General features: G+C 35.8%; 1 protein-coding gene across 10 annotated transcripts in view; it reads right to left on the minus strand.

Annotated features, from left to right (window-relative positions):
- The window catches only part of NLGN1 (neuroligin 1), an 837200-nt gene that overhangs the window by 665083 nt on the left and 152669 nt on the right, over nucleotides 1-19448 (minus strand). For 4 of the 10 annotated variants that reach the window (XM_045502945.1, XM_045502943.1, XM_045502940.1 and 1 more), the window contains exon 1: nucleotides 15189-15879. The exons of 3 other annotated variants lie outside the window; for them this stretch is intronic. The gene's annotated coding sequence lies outside the window, so the exon portion shown is untranslated. Of the gene's footprint in view, nucleotides 1-15188; nucleotides 15881-19448 lie in introns of those variants that run through there. 3 more of the 10 variants (XM_045502942.1, XM_045502939.1, XM_045502935.1) reach the window with 1 other exon arrangement.

Below are 19448 nucleotides of genomic sequence, written 5' to 3' on the forward strand. Positions count from 1 at the left end.
CATTTACATCTCATTTACAATAACCCTATAACATAAGTTCAACAGTTATCCCCTTTTTACTCAGAGGGACTGAGACTTCAAGAGGTTAAATACCCTGACCGAGGTCTCTCAGCTAATCAATAGCAGATCCAGGAGCCCAGTGGAATCTGATTTAAAAGCTGCCCTCTTGATCACTGCACCTGATAACACTCTCACTTCACAATTAACACTTTTTAAAAAATTGATCCTAGTGCACTTAAAATTTGAATTGTAAAAGTGTTTTATGTTCCTTCAGAAGGACAGAGTCTAGGTAAATACTCTGACAATTTCATAGGAACAGAAATTTAAATGGATTACCCTGTTCTTATTGGAAATTTCGATTTTATTTTGCTAGATTTCTTCTATTTTACTTTTTTTAACTTTTTTTTTTACATCTATTGCAGTGATCAGTTATTCATATGTGTTTACCTAAGATTATGCTAAAATAATAATGGGTAATAAAAAAATTACAACTTTGTAGCCTAATAGCCTAAATGTCCATTAATAGATATTGATAAATGAATTATGATATATGCATAAATTAGAATTCTATACATCAGTGAAATAAAGGACCTGGACCTAAATATGTCAACTTAGATAAATCTCAGAAGTTTTAAACAAGCAAACTGCAGATGAGACAAAGTAAAATGTTATTCAAATAAAGTATAAAATATGCAGAGCAAAGCTATATATTATTCACAGATTACATAAATATGTAGTAACAGAATATTTGTCATCCCTGGGTAAGGAGGAAAGCATATGAAATTAGTCTAATGGTTAATAATTAACATTATTAATTAATTAATTGGCATTAAGATTGATAACCTGTGGTGAGGTCTTAAAAGACCATAATTAATTGACTACAATAAGTTTTACAAATCTAACATTTGATAGCATTAGGTGATACATACACACACACCTATACATCTTTGTTATGCAATTCTCTGTATTTTTCTATGTGTTTGAAATCTTTTATAATAAATATGTTAAAATAATAAGATCAGCAAGCCTTATTCAGCAGGCCAGGCAAGTAGATGAGTCTATTAATTCATATAGGACTAGCTCCATTGGACTTTGCAGTTAGTGCAGACACTAGCTCAAAAAATTCTTCCCTTTGGGTTAAAGTATGAGTAATTCCACTGAATTATAACATTTTAAAATAAATAACATTTTAAATAACATTTTAAAAGGCATCATAAATGGAAATATATTATCTCACTTGCATTAATTCATCATAACTGGTGGAACTAGTTTGTTCCTGAGTAACCCAGATCAAAGAGATGACACTGGAGAGAATAGAGAGAACTTCTTGAAACATTAGATAATCATTCATCCAATCTTCCACTCATTCAATAAACATGTATTGTGTATCTGTAATATATAAGCTATTGTGCTAAATGTTATGAGAATTTAAAGACAAGTACAATTGCATCTTTGCTCCCAAGTAGCTATAATAGTGTACAGGAATAAGTCACATTAAAAAAAATGACTGTAATGTAGGTTGGAATGTGACATGTGTGCAACAAATACACAATGAATGGGGATATGGAACCCAGCAAAAAGTTTCTGATTGATAACTTTACATAGTCTTATATGTCTTTTTTAAAAATATGACCTATTTATTTTCTACCTTGCTCTGTTTTTAATTTGTTTTATTGTTGAACCCAACTCTCCCCTCCCCTCCTCCTGCTACAGAATTTCTTATTCAAGGGCAAGGATTTTGTTGTTTTTAAATAGTATCTTCATATCCATCATAAACTCTATGTTGACAATCCTTTATATAATGCAGACACGGGTAAAACCTCAGCTCATATGGACCGACTGAATGCTTATCACCAGAGTGGTGTGGAGTCTGCTCAATGCTATACAATTGATTGTTGTTATTCACTGTAGTTATGCTCCATAAAGTCACTGCAAACGTCAAGTTAAGAAACATGGATCCATGCTCCTAGGGAAATAGCTATAAATTACTCACATAGTTATAAATCATAATCTCAATTTCAAATTAAATATTTATAAATCATTCACATAGTTGTAAATTATAATCTTCAACCCTAAAAACAGTTCATCCTAGTAGATTCTACTTTCTTTATTTTACAAAAGAGAAAACAGGGTTCAAAAATGTTAAGTGACTTGTCTGAGGCCATTCCACTAACAGGTGCCAGAGTTGAGATTCAAAGCCCCTTCATCTGACCCCAACACTGGAGCTTCTTGCACCACACAGCACTATGTCTATCATTTCTGTCCTCCATTCATTTCAGTGTGACAGCTGGAACAAGGAGGGAGAAGATACCCTTGTATAACCTCAGCTGGAAACTATGCTTATAGGAAGACGCAAAGTGTTTGCTGCTCTGTGAATGGCTGTGTATCTGTGAGTATTGACTTTGGGGTTACAAATAAATTTTAGTGAATAGGCAAATTTGAAAACACAGGTCCACGAATAATGATGATTGACTGTATTAACTAAAGATAAATAATATTTTATAACTATGGGTCTATGAGTCATTTTGAGGTCAGAATATATCAGCCTGTCACCAACCTGTCACTACTAATAACTAGTAATAATCATTGGTTTTAAGAATTGGATTTACTACTAATAATTTAATAATAATTGCATTTAATAATAACTGGTTTTAGTGGAGTACAGTGTTCTCAGCCAACCGACGCCACCCATGTAACTGGAATGTGCTTATTGTAGCCAGCTCGCTATAAGAGAATCTGACCACCAGCAGATTTTAGGATTCCTATAGCAAGATGTTTCACATACATGCTGGAGGTGGTTCAAAATTTGGAGACAAGGAGTATCCTGTGTGACCCAGCAGTGGGAAAACAAGGAAGGCTGCATCTGAGATGTCCAGACCCCATTCAATGCATATCCTTCCCCTGTTGTTGCTCTCTGGTACTATTTGCGTGTAACAAAGCTGTCCAAGGAGTATAAACTGTTTGAATCCCATGAGTCCTTTCAGTACCTGAACACTTAAAGTAACTAATGTGTAATTAATTCACACAGTAAGTACTTAGAAATAGGATGAATAAACAAATGAATGCAATTGCACAAAATTCTGTTGGGCTTTAAAGGAAAAGACAGGTCTACCTCTAGTTAATAGATTAGGGAAGACATTTGAACAAATATTGATGGTCATGGAAGAGACTCCAGGCAGGGGGCACATTCTAGAAACATGGAAAGAATATGTAGTGGACATTGCAGTGCTCAGTCTTCCTGGAAACAGCTCACATTCCAGTGACTGGTCCACATCAGCGTAAGGCCTGGCCTTTTTGCCTCAATGCAGACCAACTCTGAGGGGCTATCCTGGCCCCAAAGCTCCCTACTGTATGGAAAGGGACAGAAGGAGGAGTTGACTATGATTCCTTCACTCCCTCCCATGTGTTTTTCCCAGCGGTGTGCCCTAGTAAATTTCCTGCAGGTAAATCCCCATCTCAGAGTCTTTTTTGTTCCCCCCTGGGAAACCTGACCTATGACAGAAAGGAAAGAAGCAGCAGTGTTTGAGGAGGGCACAGTTTAGTTTGGCAAGAACACAGAGTAAATGAGGTTCAGTACTGAATGAGACTGGAAAGGCAGGTTACAGCCAAATCAAGCGAGCCCTTTAATAAAAGGCTAAAGAGTTTGGATTTTATTCACAGGATGATAAAAAGTCATTAAATATTCCTTGCAGGGGAAGAGTATTATCAAATTTATTCAGAAGAAAATTAAACTGGCAGTACTGTGGAGCAGGGATCTCCAAAGCACTGTGCTCATACCCTACTACAAGATGACCAGATGAGAGAAGGAAGGTAATTGTTGAACTATGTATCATAATTTTTATATAAAGCTTGAAGATAGAGAAATTAAGCTTTGCTAATATGAATATATGGTTTAATACCAGTGTCTCCACATGGTTGCATGGCGTGTATAGCACTTGAGATATTCTTGGGAAGGTGTACAGTCTAGAACATGGTAGGATTCCCAGCAGTGACAATTTTGCTGTTATTGTTTCTTTCCAACACACAATGATATATTAGAGTTAACATCACTAGATAAGTAGATTTATACTTTTTTTCATCATGTTGCAATCAAAACAACCGTCACAAAAAAGAACTACTGAATTAAATTTTTCTCGCAAGAAAAATATATGTTAAAGGAAATACTAGTAACACAATCATAAGAACAAGAAACAGGCAGATATGAAACTTCTAGTTCTGATACAAGCTCTTCAACTATATTGCAAGACTCAAAACTATGGCTATCGAATCATATACAATAATAAGTTAGACAAACATTTTCAAAAAATCAAGAAAGTAACTCAGAATGTAGATTTAGGGGCGCCTGGGTGACTCAGTCGGTTGAGCATGCGACTTCAGCTCAGGTCATGATCTCGTGGTCCGTGAGTTCGAGCCCCACATCGGGCTCTGTGCTGACCGCACAGAGCCTGGAGCCTGTTTTGGATTCTGTGTCTCCCTCTCTCTCTGACCCTCCCCTGTTCATGCTCTGTCTCTCTCTGTCTCAAAAATAAATAAATGTTAAAAAAAAAAAAGAATGCAGATTTATATCCATTTCACTAACTGAACTGTGTCCTTAGGATCTCAGTGGCTTGGTATATTCATGAATGATAGAATGAAGGCGTCAACATTTATAAAATTTTAAAAATACTAATTTTATCTTTCTCATCTTTTAATGTTTATTTTTGTGTGTGCCTTGCAATCTGATACACAAAGATATTTGTGTAGGAATGTATGTATATATTTATACTTTTTTGGTTTGGTTATCATAAACACAGGATTGCATGATCACAAAAATGTGGAGACCATTACCTTAGTGAATGAAATGGTGGGAAAGAAAGAAGAAACGGTTTTATTTTTATGGTCAGTTTAAACTATAGGTTAATATACCACATTTATGTGAAAATGACAGCAAATTGACTATTATAAATCACCAGTTACTCACCAAGCCTTGTCCAAACCATTTACATGTCTCATGTCATTTAGTCCTCACAACCAATTTATAAGCCAAGTACTGGTATTTGAGATGAGGAAAATGAGGATTTGTGTACTTAGGTAACTTTCTTAAGGCAAAGCCAGGAAAAGGCAGACCCAAGAAACAAGCTTGGGACTGCCTAACTCCACAGAATATGCCCTGAACTTTTATGATACATGACATTTTGCTTTGTTCTCCAATGAGACCAACTCAATCAAGTCATATGTTCAGTTTGAGCATTTGAAGAAAGTGAAACACACCAGACACTAATAGGAGGAAAATAAAAAGGCTCTTGATCAGCTTGCCAGGGTTAATTAATAGGCATAGTTTAGAGCAGTTCCAAGCACTGTGATATTGAGACTTCTTCCAGAAACATTCCATAATATAGACTAGAGAGTAATGAAAAAAGTTAGGACTGGCGATAAGCAAGTCAAGAATGTTAGAATTTCAAGAAGCAAAGATTATGAGAAATGGTAATTCCAGTGTTGAATAAACTATATCTAGGTAGAAAGGTTAAGTAGTACCTGAAGGGTACAAGGAGAAAAAGTAAGAAATAATTAGAACCAAGGATTATGAAAGGTCTACTCTGAGATGGGAATATCAAAATTTGAGATTTTGATCATGCAGAATTTCAAGAGATGCCATGGTCCATATTGTGGCCATACTACCATGGAGCTATTGAGAACTAATGCGGTAACAAGTATATTCTGCCATTACCACCATTAATTAATAACTTGATTAATGGCTTGCTCCAACTGAGCATAGACTGGGGCCAGTGAGCTAACAGCATCATCTCATTTAATTGTCTCTAACTACGATGAAGTAGAAATAGTTACCATCTCCTTGTAACTGATAATTAAATGGGAAATCAGGAACACAAAGCCACTGAAACATTTTTCAATAAAACAAGACCACAGTTTTATTAATATACTGAGTTCTAATAAATAAAAGGAGATAAGGCTGAAAAATTAATACACTCTAAAGATAAGCCCTGCCCCCTTCTCAATTTTTTCCAGAGCCTCTTTTTCAGAGAAAAGGGTAGGCAGCCTTCAATAATTTTCAGTTATATATCATCCCCCTCTCTACTGAAGAAAATGTAAGCAGTTCTATGTTTTCTTTCTCCTTGAGCTACTTCCACTCTAAATGAAGCTCTCCAGTGATGTGAGAAAATATCAGAGAGAAACAATTATTAAGAAGAAAAGGCAAACTAAAATTTGACAATAATAAAAGAACAAATTTTACGACCAAAATATTTTAAAGATTAGCAAGGAAAAAATCATGAGTATGTTGCCAAGGTTACACCGGGTAACAAAGTATCTTTGCAAAAAAAACAAGACTACTGGAAGGCAGCGCACAGCACGGGGAGCAGGATCCAGTGAATTGGGTCCAACCGTTCACCAACATCTTTCTGTCTAGGAAGTACTCACTTGAGCAGTGTTTGCCTGAAGGAACCCCAGCTAGCATCCCCCAAAGCCTGGCTCAAATATCAGTACTTCCTTCCCAGATCCTTCCAGCCACAAAAATACTCCTTTCCCTCAACTCTCAAAGCACTTGTTACCTTTCTTGTAACTGAATCTGTAGTACATTCTATTACAGTGATTTATAAACAAAGCTTCCCTCTTCATTCTCTTATATTGTTTAGTGTCAGCCATTGGTGAAGCCCACATGAGCAAAATAGGCATAGTGTTAATTTAATTCTCATGGAGACTAAAATTCCATGGGAAAGACACACTTTATGTAAATCAATCACACAGACAACTATTTAGTCATAAATGCTTTGCCAAGAAGGATAATGCAGGGTGCTCTGAGGGAAGACTTAATCAGTCTGGAGTGGGATGGATGATCTTCCTGAAGAAGAGATCTATAAACTGGGTTTTGAAGGATGAGTAGAAGTTGGCAGGTGAAGATCAGGGGACAGACAGGCAAGAGAAAGCCCAAATGCTGTGAAGCCTGGGGCTTTGCAAGAACAAAGAGGTAAGTGTAATTTGAGAACAGAGTAGGGCATCGGGCTGGAGAGGAGCTGACAATTCAAGAAAGTCTAAGCCATTTTAGGAATTTAAGATCTTATCCCAAGTATGATGAGAAGAATTACAATCACAATAATGACATGATTAGGGTGGCCATAGTCTTTGAGAGAAACCCATTCATTTATTATATTCTTTGCCATCAATTAACCCTACCCTCAGATTTTATCCATCAGTGATGTCTGACCTCTGTGAAGGCATTACTTTAGAGTTACAGAAAGAGAGGGTAATACAGAGAAGAGGTAGAAACAAATTAGAGTACAACAAAAATTCCTCATCATGCAGGAATGTGCATGGATGACCCATGTAGACTAGTAGCTAATTCCACTGCTGTTTGGCAAAAAACGGGATTCTGAAAGGCCATAGCTTTTCTGACAACACAAAGAAAAAGAGACCAAAATGACAGCACTTCCTTCTGTATTCATATCTGAATATTTCTACTATGGCCATCATTACAACTAACAGCTAACTATTAGAGAGTTTCTTGTTTGTTTTGTTTTGGAGAGATGGCTAAAACAGGCTGTTTAACATTTAATTGTATATAATAAACTTTGCTTTCTGTTTACTCTGAATCTACTTTCAGATGAGATCTCCAAATATTAATTGTTAAATTTAATATCCAACTTAGTAATCTCAACTTCTGAATGAACAAGAAGGTGAAGAAGGTGAGAGGGACAGGAATTCATAAGAGAGGATGCTGAGGGAAAAAAAAGCATGGGTAACACTTTTAATGTATATGTAAAACACTGCAGGACATATTTTTAAAACCAATTGGTGACCCTGTGATCCCCCAAAAGAAAATGAATAATCAATCACTCAAGAGCTCAGAGAGCCAGCAAGGTAGGGCTGATTACTTCCCTTGATATTAAGTTGATGTTTTTGTCTGAAAGGGGCCACTTTTGGGTCACAAGTCGTTGCTTCCAGATGCAACTTAATTACGGCTTCCGGTATCTTTATAGAGAAGATAGCACAACCTAAGAGCACTGTTACATTCTCAATTCACTGTTTAAGCTTATTTTTGTTTCTAGTGAACTGCTGTGCCTGGGAAGAGTGGAGAATTGCCATTCCTGGTGCCCTGCTTAATTAAAGTCCTCTTTAAAAAATCCCTTGTTGCCAGAGAATAGCTACAACTTTGGCAGAAGCAGTGCTAAGTTTCTCAGTATGGCCTTGTGCCAGGTTGTGTCAATCTTGACCCCTTGGAGGATGATTAGCAGAGAGGGGGTAGTTAAACCTTTGTGCCCATTCAGTCCCAGGCTTCTGCTGGAATTGGCAAACACTATAGTGACTATTGTTTAAGGAGTAACTGTCTAGTAGGAACTGGACTAAGACCACCAACTCCTTTCACGTAAGGCACCAAACAACAATAATGGCTTCCTGCCACTCCTGACCTGGCTTAGAGCTCAACCGGTACCCCAAAGGGGAAAGCATATGACACTTGCAATCATCCTCAGATATTCACATCTTTTATTTTCCCTGCATATTACAGTTCTATTAGTACTGATAGTAACAAAATTAAAAACAATGCTCTATTCACGGGCCATTTGTGTAACAAAACATCAATGAATAGATATTTGCAAGAATTTAACATATACATGGAACATAAGTTGCTAAATGAATCCATCATTTAAATGATTTCACCAATTAAATGATTTCACCAACTTTAATAAAATTGAATGGGGGGGTTAGAATTATGAAGTGTTAAAAAATGAAAAAAAGTGTTTAAGATTATAACCAAAACACCAAACTTTACTGTATTTTAGATCTTATTGTCTATGGTCTAAGTGTTTGTAAGTGTTTGACTAATTTTTAGTCCTTCTGAAGTTCCTTGAGAGACCACATTTTCTTCATGGCAGAAAATAACTCTAATGTATTGTGGTAAATTACAACCAGAAATAATCCTATTATACTTGTAAGTCTTAATAATTCATCAAAATTAAAAACTATGTAAAAAATCATTACAAAGTTTCAATTATTATTTTTCTTTGATTAAAATTCAGTCTTTTTAAATATATTCCTTTCTACCTTTGGAATTTGCATATAACTTCAAAATATCTGTCAATTCAAATAACAACTGATTTATGTTAAGGAAAAAATGGCAAAAATGAAGAGACCATGTATTAAGCAAGAGGTTACATATTTAGTTGTCAACATTCAAGACTAGAATCCAGTGTCCTTATTCACTTAACAAATATTTATTGGTCACCAATAATGTGCCAGGTACAGCTTTGAAACACCAGACAAAAATCCTTGCCATCATAGAAGTTATACAGTTACTACTATATTATTTCAGTGTGTAATATATTTTGCCTTTGTATATTCAATAACTCCTCAGAAGTTACTACTTGAAGACCACAGCTCTCAATAATGAGAACTTTTGGTATCAGCTTCACAGCACCATACATATTTAGAACACTTGGCATTGTTAAAGAGGTAATGAAACTAGTGACTTTTTTACCCATAAGAAAAAGGATAGATAACACTGTCACTTGTGTGTAAAGTTTTAGACAGCTAAGTAATATAGATTTAAATTAAAAATGACAGATGCACTGACTTGAAACATGATGGTTACTGAAGTGAACCTTTATTCCCTGTAGTGTTATGGTTAACTATTAAATGGCTCAAGTACTATTTTTAGGTGTGGGATTATTGTGACAACTGTTGGTCAATGTCATATGCTACAATCATTATTTTCTTGGTTAATTCTATCATAAGAGGAATGGTTATCAGGGCACCTGGGTGGCTCAGTCAGTTAAGCGTTCTGACTCTTGATTTGGGCCCAGCTCATGATCTCACCGTTGTGAGATCAAGCCCTGAGTCTGATTCCATGCTGCTTAGGATTCTCTTTCTGCCCCTCCTCTGCTTGCACATTCACGCATGCACTCTCTCTCTCTCTTAAAAATAAATAAACATTAAAAAAAAAAAGAGGAGTGGTTATCTTATAGGAAAAATTTATACTAGTGACAAACCCAAGTTAGTTTTTATCAAATCAATATTCATTGATTTCACGAGGGACCTTGTTGAACTTCCAAGCAAAGTGAGTATTCCATATTACAGTATGAAAGTATTCACCATAACTCTTTTCTTTTAAAGTCAGCAGGAATTTTCAATTCACTTTAAAATGTTACAATTAGGGGCGCCTGGGTGGCTCAGTCGGTTAAGCATCCGACTTCAGCTCAGGTCATGATCTCGCGGTCCGTGAGTTCAAGCCCCGCATCGGGCTCTGTACTGACCGCTCAGAGCCTGGAGCCTGTTTCGGATTCTGTGTCTCCCTCTCTCTCTGACCCTCCCCCATTCATGCTCTGTCTCTCTCTGTCTCAAAAATAAATAAATGTTAAAAAAATAAAAATAAAAAATAAAATAAAATATTACAATTAATCTCTTTTCTCCTAAAAGGCAGCATTCACTGGGTGTGTTAAGGGAGGATAAAACTCCTATTACATTAAGTGATACCAAAGACCTATACAAAAGAATATTAGTATATCAGTTAGGTGTTTCAAAAAGGGAAGTTGAGGAACACATACAAGACCGTCATATCATTTCCTGACATCTTCGCCCTTTCCAGAGTATAACTGTGTTATTTAGATATAGGCAAAATGTAAGAAAACCATATTCTAAGAAGATATTTGCCCAATATTCCATCTGCTCCCCAACTGCTGCCCTATCTGTCCCCACTGGCATTACCAAATAAACAAATATGGAAGCAAACAAATAAGTAGGTCTACTTATTTTCTAAATTATGCCAAAAATTAAACAGAATTATAGGTGCAGGTAAATCGATAAACAAGCAGTTCTCTTACTGAAGCACCACTTACAGCACACCCAAAGGGATGGCATGGGCTTCATCAGGTACCTCTAATTGCAGGCATATGTGGTGTTAGAGAAGAAGACTACAGAAAAAGAAAAGGTTACTGTGTGGTTCAACTCAAGAGAACTAGTATTATGTTTGAAAAGTGTGGCTGGCTACGTAGTTAAAATACTAAACTAAAATGCTACAGAAACCAGAGAAAAGGGAAATCACTGTGAAAAAAGTATATGTTCTTCCATTTCATACATCACATCCAAGCTCATGAACTTAAAGGCAGGTCCTAAGATGTCAACTGTACTAAGTAGCTCTAGTCTCAGGCTGGACCCTTTATTTCCGGTGATGTTATCACTGTGGTTTCTGATTTTACATCTGTAGCAGTAACTTAACTTGCTTTTGTTCCAAAATGAATTTCATGCTCAACTTGTTTTTCTTAATTAAACTTCCTTTAGCAGTCCCTAATATGTGTATTATTAAAACTCATTAGTCCCATTCACGCTTGCCTGTCATTTTTTGGCTACACATTCATATATTGAAGTGTTCTGTTGCTATATATAGGAAGAAAATTAAATAATAAATATGGGGACTTGAACGTTTTATGAGTGTCAGGATGAGAGACTGCCTGCAAGGCCCATAAGGTTTCACACAAAAGAGGCATTACTGCTAAAGCTAACATGCTGACATGTCTCTGATCTATAAAGTCTGCAGTAATGGCAGCAGTAAAGCGTTTTGCCATTGACTAGAATTTCTCTTACATGCAATGGAAATAGGCACAGAAGAGATTGTACTGACTGTTATAAAACGAATTCATATAAAATCCCCCAAAAGTTTAGTGTCTAATAATTTCAAATGCCTGAAGTGATTTACTAGTTTTCTCTAACTTCAGTTAAGCTTAGAGTTGGCAGTCTTTTTCTTTTGTGTAGGTTTACTACCAAATAGGTGGGTTTTTTTTTTTTGGGGGGGGGGTGTAATTTAAAGGCAGAAATAATTCATATCCTTTTATAACAACATAGACATATTCTATATTGTTAATGTGATTCCATTAAAAACAAAGCCAAAACAAATTTGCTACTGTTAAGGAATCACTCTTCTTAGAAACAGTTGAGAATGTAGCTACCCACAAGATTAACAGGTTAGCTACCTCAAAATATTTTCAGTTACCTTTTAAAAGGTATTAAGAAGGACACTCTAGATTCATCATGAATATTCGCTATTGTATTTTTTAAAAATTTTCTGGGCTTTGCAAATTTGAGATATTAAAACATTGAAATTTAAAATGAACTGAAACTTTTGTTGTGTTTTTACATTCTTGAGAAAGCCAGAGATGGAATATTTGCATCTTTGGATGTCATATGTTAAATTTCAACAAATCATTAAATAAGTATTTCCCTTTTCATTTTACTTTCAATTAAGAGTGTATAGCAATTTTCTTCTCAAAAATCGATTAATATAGAATAGCATTTAACTGTATTTAATCATTTCAAAATCACAGAAGGAAGCTGCAGTAAATATCTTAACTCCCACTGAATGTAAGGTCAATTAGAACAACACATGGGAGGCTTTTGAGGGACAGGTGAAGCTGTCCAGTGAATGCAGCATCAGTTTTTCCACAGTCATAAGCTTTGGAGAACCCAGTGCTATTTCTTATCACATATATCAGTCCCTGTGCTTCCAATTTTTTGGAAGGCTTCCATCCCTTCATCCCAAACTGCCACAGTTTGTGTTATTCTTCAGCAAAATTGGAACAGCTGATCAAGACCACCATGTTCTTTTTAACAATCAAAACCCAAGATATGTGTTTGGATAAGGTAGAGCAAAATGTAATTAATTTTCTAAGTGAATGCTTGGGTTTTTCAATTGTTCTTACAGTGATCTACTCTATTAGTAGAGAGTATTTCTGTAACTGGATACCTTGCTCTTATTTATTGGCTACAGTTTTAAAAAATTTTGTTGTATGCAATTTTATTTTTATTTCCATCACTGTTGACCTTCCAAAGTGGACCCACTACCTGCAAAGGTACTGAAGTTTGGTGCAGGAACTGCTTGTAGAAACCAAAGAGTAGGCCAAAGTTTCCCCTTTTTCTTTTTCACTGATGAAAGGGAATAAAACAAGAGAGTAGAGGGTATCGATTACTCTTGACAGAGAAAAACATTGTCCAGCCATGACAAAGGCACTTTAGGTTGAGTCTTCTGCTTCAGCACCATGGTACGTTCCATGACCACCAGCTCAATGGTTGTGAAATACACAAATTAACTTCTAAAAGAACCTATTTCTCACGTTTCATATTCTCCATCTACCTTTATATCAACATTACATTCTCTACTAGACTGAAAAGAAAAATTCCAGTTCATCACCCTTTAGCCTTCATTATTTATTTACTATCATCATTTATTATGTTATTTACTGGCTGTCTTCTTTATTAATTTAAACTTTGAAAAAATATGTTAACTATTATTGGACTGTGTGGCTACGATCAGTGGCTAGAATGTACCAATACACAGAACATCCATTCTTCTAGCTCACTCTGCACATGAACCACGTGACTGAGAGCTGCGTAAAAGAAAGGCAAATCTAGCCTCTCAGATATCTCCTTAAAACTAACAGTTGGGCTTATAAAAACTATATATATATATATATATATATATATATATATATATATATATATTGCTATTTTTGTCACCTTTAGGCAAGCTTACACAAAATCTGCATAAATAGGAAATATTTAACTTTACCACCATAGAATCCATGGGGGACAAAGTTTTATATTTTGCTATTTCATCTTAAAAAAGAAAAAGGGAATGGCATTGTGCTTGTTTCAGAACTTAGATTTAAGAAACACATAGACACACATAAAACCAGGAACAAAGTTTGGCAAGACTCCTCGTTTAATACCAGAATGTCTGATGTATTTGGGATTCCTGGAATAAGTAGTGGGATGATGAGTGCTTCAGATGACAGTGAAGAGTTGCCTTTCATGAGTTCACGCATAATGGAGAGGCTTCAGTGCTAAAGCCATAAAGGTATCCACATTCATATCATAACCTGTAAACAGAAACCCCTGAAAAAATATCTGGTGCTTTTCTTTAAAGATAAAACTGTACAAAAAAAAAATTATTTTATATTTTAACAATTACCCATCTTCATTTTATTCTAATGTATTTGGATATCTGAAGGTTTAAAATTTAGTGAATTGGCCTTAAATAGGAAGAACCAACTAAAATTATAGTGCTGAGATGTCAGAAGGTATAAAGGGCTGGGGGATATTCATTAACCTGTTTAACATATCTCTATCTATCTATCTATCTATCTATATTTAAATGAATTACTTCTTTATAGGTTATTGTTCTGAACCTATGTGTGTTCCAAAATTGGTTCAGAATAATATGCTTTACTGGATTCCAAAGCAACTTTTAGTTTCCGAAGTCAATTAATATTCACTCATTTGAGTGATTAATTTTAATTATATCTGCTGAAATTGGTTTTCCTTCTGCAAATAATGATGATCTTTTCTTGAGAGCTAAAAAAATAAATTAAGATAATAAAAAGGGGGAAAAATCCTTGTATGTATTCAGCTGCAAGAAAATGTCTGGGAACGCGCGCGCACCGCTCAGTTGGAAAGAAAAGCCAGTGAGTGGCGAAGCAGCCAGGGCAGGGATGCATCAGAAATGCAGCCTGCTGCCTGGCGCACTCGCCAGTCGGGGCCCTCGGCATAAAGGCTGCAACGCCTTCCTGGACTCTTCCAACTCCAAGAAAGTTACCTCGGACTGTATTATGCAAAGTCGTGCAAGTGAATTACAAGACAACATGTGAGGCCAGTCACCCACCTCTGTGTCTACAGGATGCAGTGACCCTGTAACCCTTTAGCGTTCGGCTGAGAGAACGGGAAGGTGGGAGGGGAAAGGGAAAAAGGGAGGGAGGGAGGGAGAAGATAATAGGAGAAGGGCCAATTCCCCCTGCAAAATTCCCCTAGAAGCCGAGCCAGCCGCCGAAGCCAAGGCTGAGGCAGCAGCGATTTCTACTTGGGTTTTCCTCCTGCACAAGCAGGTTTTCCAAGGCATCACTGCTACCTCTCTTTAAAGTATCACTAGGAGGAAAGCCCTGGATCCAAGAGGGATCTCCTAACTGAGAGGTTTTCAACACAAAGTTGAGAGCTTGGGGGTTGTTTGGCTTCCCCTCCGACGCCACAAAATAAGGTTTTTAAGCTCGAACTGGGTAGCTCCCTAGCGATCCACCCCGAGATGCGCGACGTGGCTTTATTGCATACCCGCTTCTCTCCCCATTTCACTGGCACCGCGTCCGCAGCACCTACCGCGCAGCGGCACACAAACCCAGGCAGACAGCCCCCTCCCAACAAAAGACCCCCAAACTTACCCTTAGTAAGATAAATCCACAGAGGGAGCCCCCTCAACCTTCCCTAGTCCCCTTCCAATCATTCAAGGAGACAGTTTCTACAACACTTCGCCGTCAAATTTAAGCTGAATTGGTCAAAGTATTTATCAGCTTCTAGACGCTTTTTTTCTTTTCTTTTTTCTTTTTTTTTTTTTTTTTTTTTGAATCTTGAGCACCGGTAATTCTTGTTTCAGAATTCAAGATGCTTCCTTTATTTATCTTTCTTCTTTAAGCAGCCGCAACCCCAGTTTCGCGCCCCCCCCCCGTTTTTTTTTTTTATTCACCCACGGACACTTCCAAAACGTGTCGATTGATCCTTTTTTCTCTCCAGATGAAACCACGATCCAGAATCCTTGGGACCCAAAGCCACCTCCATGTAATTCCGACCATCAGGCAAGAAACACAAATGATCAAACAACGTTACTTCTTTCGGCTGCAATCAGATAATCCTACTAATCCAATAGATTTATCTCGATTGGAAATTGACCTCAAAAATGAATCCCTGGCGCTGATGTCCAGTAGAGCGATTTCGTAGCCTTGTTCGGGTGACCGAAGGAACTGTGGTTTCTTTCCTTCTTCTTCTTTTTAAAAAATCTTTTTGAATTCTGGGTGCACTGCTCGCAAAAAATGCCGAGGACCCTGGTTTTCCTCTAATATAGGTTTCTACTCCAAATCGGTGCAGGATGAAAAATGGTACAAAGATACCCCTAGTGGCTCGAAGTGATATTGCAGGGAATCTCACTTTTTTTTTAATCCCTTCTCCTCACCTTCCCCCCCCCCCACCACCATCCCCCGCCCCCCACTAGATAACTGGCTGCTGTAGTAGTTAAATAAGAAGAAGGTGAACCGAGATTAACATGAATAGTATATGACTACTTGAAACATCGTCTGATCTCTCTTCTTTGTTTTACTTTAAAGACCGAATCTTCTGTGTGTCTATCTCCCCAGTATTGCATCTTTTTTTCAACAGAATTTTCCCCAATGGCATTTAGTAGCTAAAATGCCAGTTTGGAGCAGCTAGTGATTTCAAAGCAAATGTATTTGTTTCCTGAATAACTACAGATACCCAAAGAAACCTCAGTCTTCCTGAGATGCTGCTCTTTGGAAAAAACCTTAATGTTTTGTTTTCTTTAAAAGAATATGATTATGGATACATATTTTTTTAGACAATCTCTTCTCATTTTGGACTTTTGATATTCATTCAGCAGAGCAGATGATGGATGCTGTAAGCCTATGGTCAAAGAGCAAGACCTAAGGGTCATTATATACTACTTCTCAATGTTTATCTGAACCCTGTGCAATTCAATGATCTCAAGATTACTACTAACATTTTTGACAGGTTTTAGAGAAAAAAGTGATGCAATCAATTTTAACACTCCATTTTGCTCAGCAATACTTCACAAACTTCACTGTGCCTACCAAAGACCCAGGAATCTTTTCAAAATGAGGATTCTGTTTTGGTAGCATCAGAGAAGGAATGAGATTCTGCATTTCTAACAAGCCCTCTCACTACACTCTGATTATCAAGGATTAGTAAACTTCGGAAGTTTAATTCACTTTCATGAGTGGGTGCAATGGCTGCAAGGACTCCACCATCTTCATTCTTAACTAACTAATCAAGTCTTTTTAGCATATGAGCTATTAAGAACTCAAGAGATCTTCTATTACTGGTTTTATTATTAATTGGCTATGTGACCTTGAGCAGTCACTTTTTGGCCCATGGCTAACTTATCTATTAAAATTAAAGAGTAAACCAAAATAAATGAACAAACATATCTGTTACTAGATGGGACACTCAATATTGTAAATTAATTTATAAAATTAATGTAATTATTATTAAAAGCCCACTATAATTTTTCATGGAACTTGAAAAGTGAATCTTAAAATGTGTTTGCAGGGTTAAAGGGTCAAGCTTGTCAATACGATTTTATATACAATACAATACAATACAGTACAATACAATTAAGAACAAGGTATGGATAATTTCCATATAAACTTTTATGACTTAATATAAAATGCCAGTAGTTGAGACAATGTAGCTTTGGTTCAGGAATAGAAATTAGTCCAATGGAAGAGAACAGAGGGCTCAGAAACAAATCCCTGAATTTATGGAAACTTGATAAATAACAGGTGGCATTAGAGAATAGTGAAGGAAAATGAATTATTCAGACAATAGATTAGGCAAATGAAAAAATTATAATGCTAGCTTTCAAATTCACACCTAAATATACATTTAAGGTACGATAAAAGCTAAAGATACAGAGCAAAACTTAAAACCTTTTAAAGAGAAATAACTTTGTGATTTTGAGTAGACAAGAAGCGTTTATTAAACATTAAGACATTGAAAAGGAAGTCCAAAAGGAAAAATATTAATTTTGATATATTAAAATTAAAGATGTATGTGTATCAAAAAATCCAAGGCATACACTGAGAGAAGAAATTTGCTATGCATATAACCAAAGAAGGACTAGTATTCTAGTACATAAAGCTTTCTTACAAACTTACAAAGAAAAAAAATATGATAGGAAAAAATGAGCCAAGAAGATGAACAGTCAATTGACAGAGGGGATTTTCAATATCCAATAAACATCTGAAAAAGATACCCTAGTTATTAGTGAAATGGAAGCTAAAATGGTGAGATATAATTTCACAGGTATGAAATTGGCAAAAATGTGTAAGTCCAGCAATATGAAAGATGGATGAGAATGTGGAGAAACCATGGGAGGTTTATAATTGGACAACTTCAGAGAGCAGTTTAGAGACAGTTGAAGATTCTCATTTCCTAAAATCTAGTCTTTACTCCTGTCTACTTCTCTTCACATGTACAGAAAATATCCATTGCAGAATTACTTGAAGGAGAAAAAAAAAAGGAAAAGGAAAAAAAATCTAAACACCTTTAGATAAATAAGTGGACAAGTAATTATGGAATAGTCACATACTGTGATACTTGAAGCAGAAAAAAAAAATGCACTATAGCTATTTGAGTTATCATGGATACCTCTCAAAAATGCGATGTGAAGCAGCCACAATAAATGTAGGCTGCAGAAAGATACTTGTGGGATGATACCACTTATGTATCAAGTTTTAAAACATGCAAAAATAATTATATATACATACACACACACACACACACACATATATATATATATATATATATATATATATATATATATATATATAATTTGAGCATATGTATATGTGACAAAAGTATATAAACATCCATGATAATGATAAACCTGAAATTCTTGGTAGAGGTTATAGAGGTTATCTCTGGGAAGAATGGAGGTTAATGACACTGGAAAGACATCACAGGGAACTTCAGCTGAATTTTACATGCTTCATTTCTCAGACTAAATCTTGAGTACACATGTGTTTATATTATATATAAATTGTTTGTATGTCTTAACTACTTCATTAAAATGAAATATTTAAACTGGGTGATTTCCATGAACACTTGACAGTATTAGAATATTTTAAATTAGAACAAATATAATGTAGAAGTGAAAAATTAGTATGAGAGTCTAGAATTTAATAATGTGCTTTTTAAAAAAAATCTGAAGTACTTACTATTTCTAGAAAGTGGAAATGGATCAATGCTTATTTATTTCTACCATAGGTATGAAAATTTCCAGCTGACAAGCAAAAACTACCACCTAAATGACAAAAATGTGGTTACGTACAAGGAAAATATAATCCTCAACTAGCTCCTTTTTGTATTTTCCTTTGATCTCACATAGAATAACCAGACTCTGAAACTATGAAACAGGCAATCAATCAATGGATGCTCAATTCTGACCAGTTAACTAGGAACCACCAAAACCAGAGTATCCCTAAACCAAACTATAACATAATTCTTCCATAATATTTAAAATTACACATGTGAATTCAAACAGGGAGGCTTTGTTGATATGAAATATAAGAACTGGAAATCTTGTTTCAAAATCATTAGACAGTATTTTTCATAATTCATACAAAACTGGAAGATATCATATCAAATATTAGGAAAGAATTTTTTAGAACCCAATGTTAGAAGTAAAAGTGAGTTAGATTAGCAGTTAATACCACTCAACTCACATTGAACTCAGTAAAGATACCTGGACAAATCATCAATCAATTTTCGACCATTCACAACAGCATTCCTGAGCAACAGCCAAAGCAGCTTTGTAATAAAGAAAGAGAGAGGGGACAATTTAATATCCTTCAATGATAGAATGAACAAGGGGGAAGAGCAGATGTAGCATT

This window comes from Leopardus geoffroyi, chromosome C2 (assembly GCF_018350155.1).
Source record: "Leopardus geoffroyi isolate Oge1 chromosome C2, O.geoffroyi_Oge1_pat1.0, whole genome shotgun sequence".
NCBI classification, from domain to species: Eukaryota; Metazoa; Chordata; class Mammalia; order Carnivora; family Felidae; genus Leopardus; species Leopardus geoffroyi.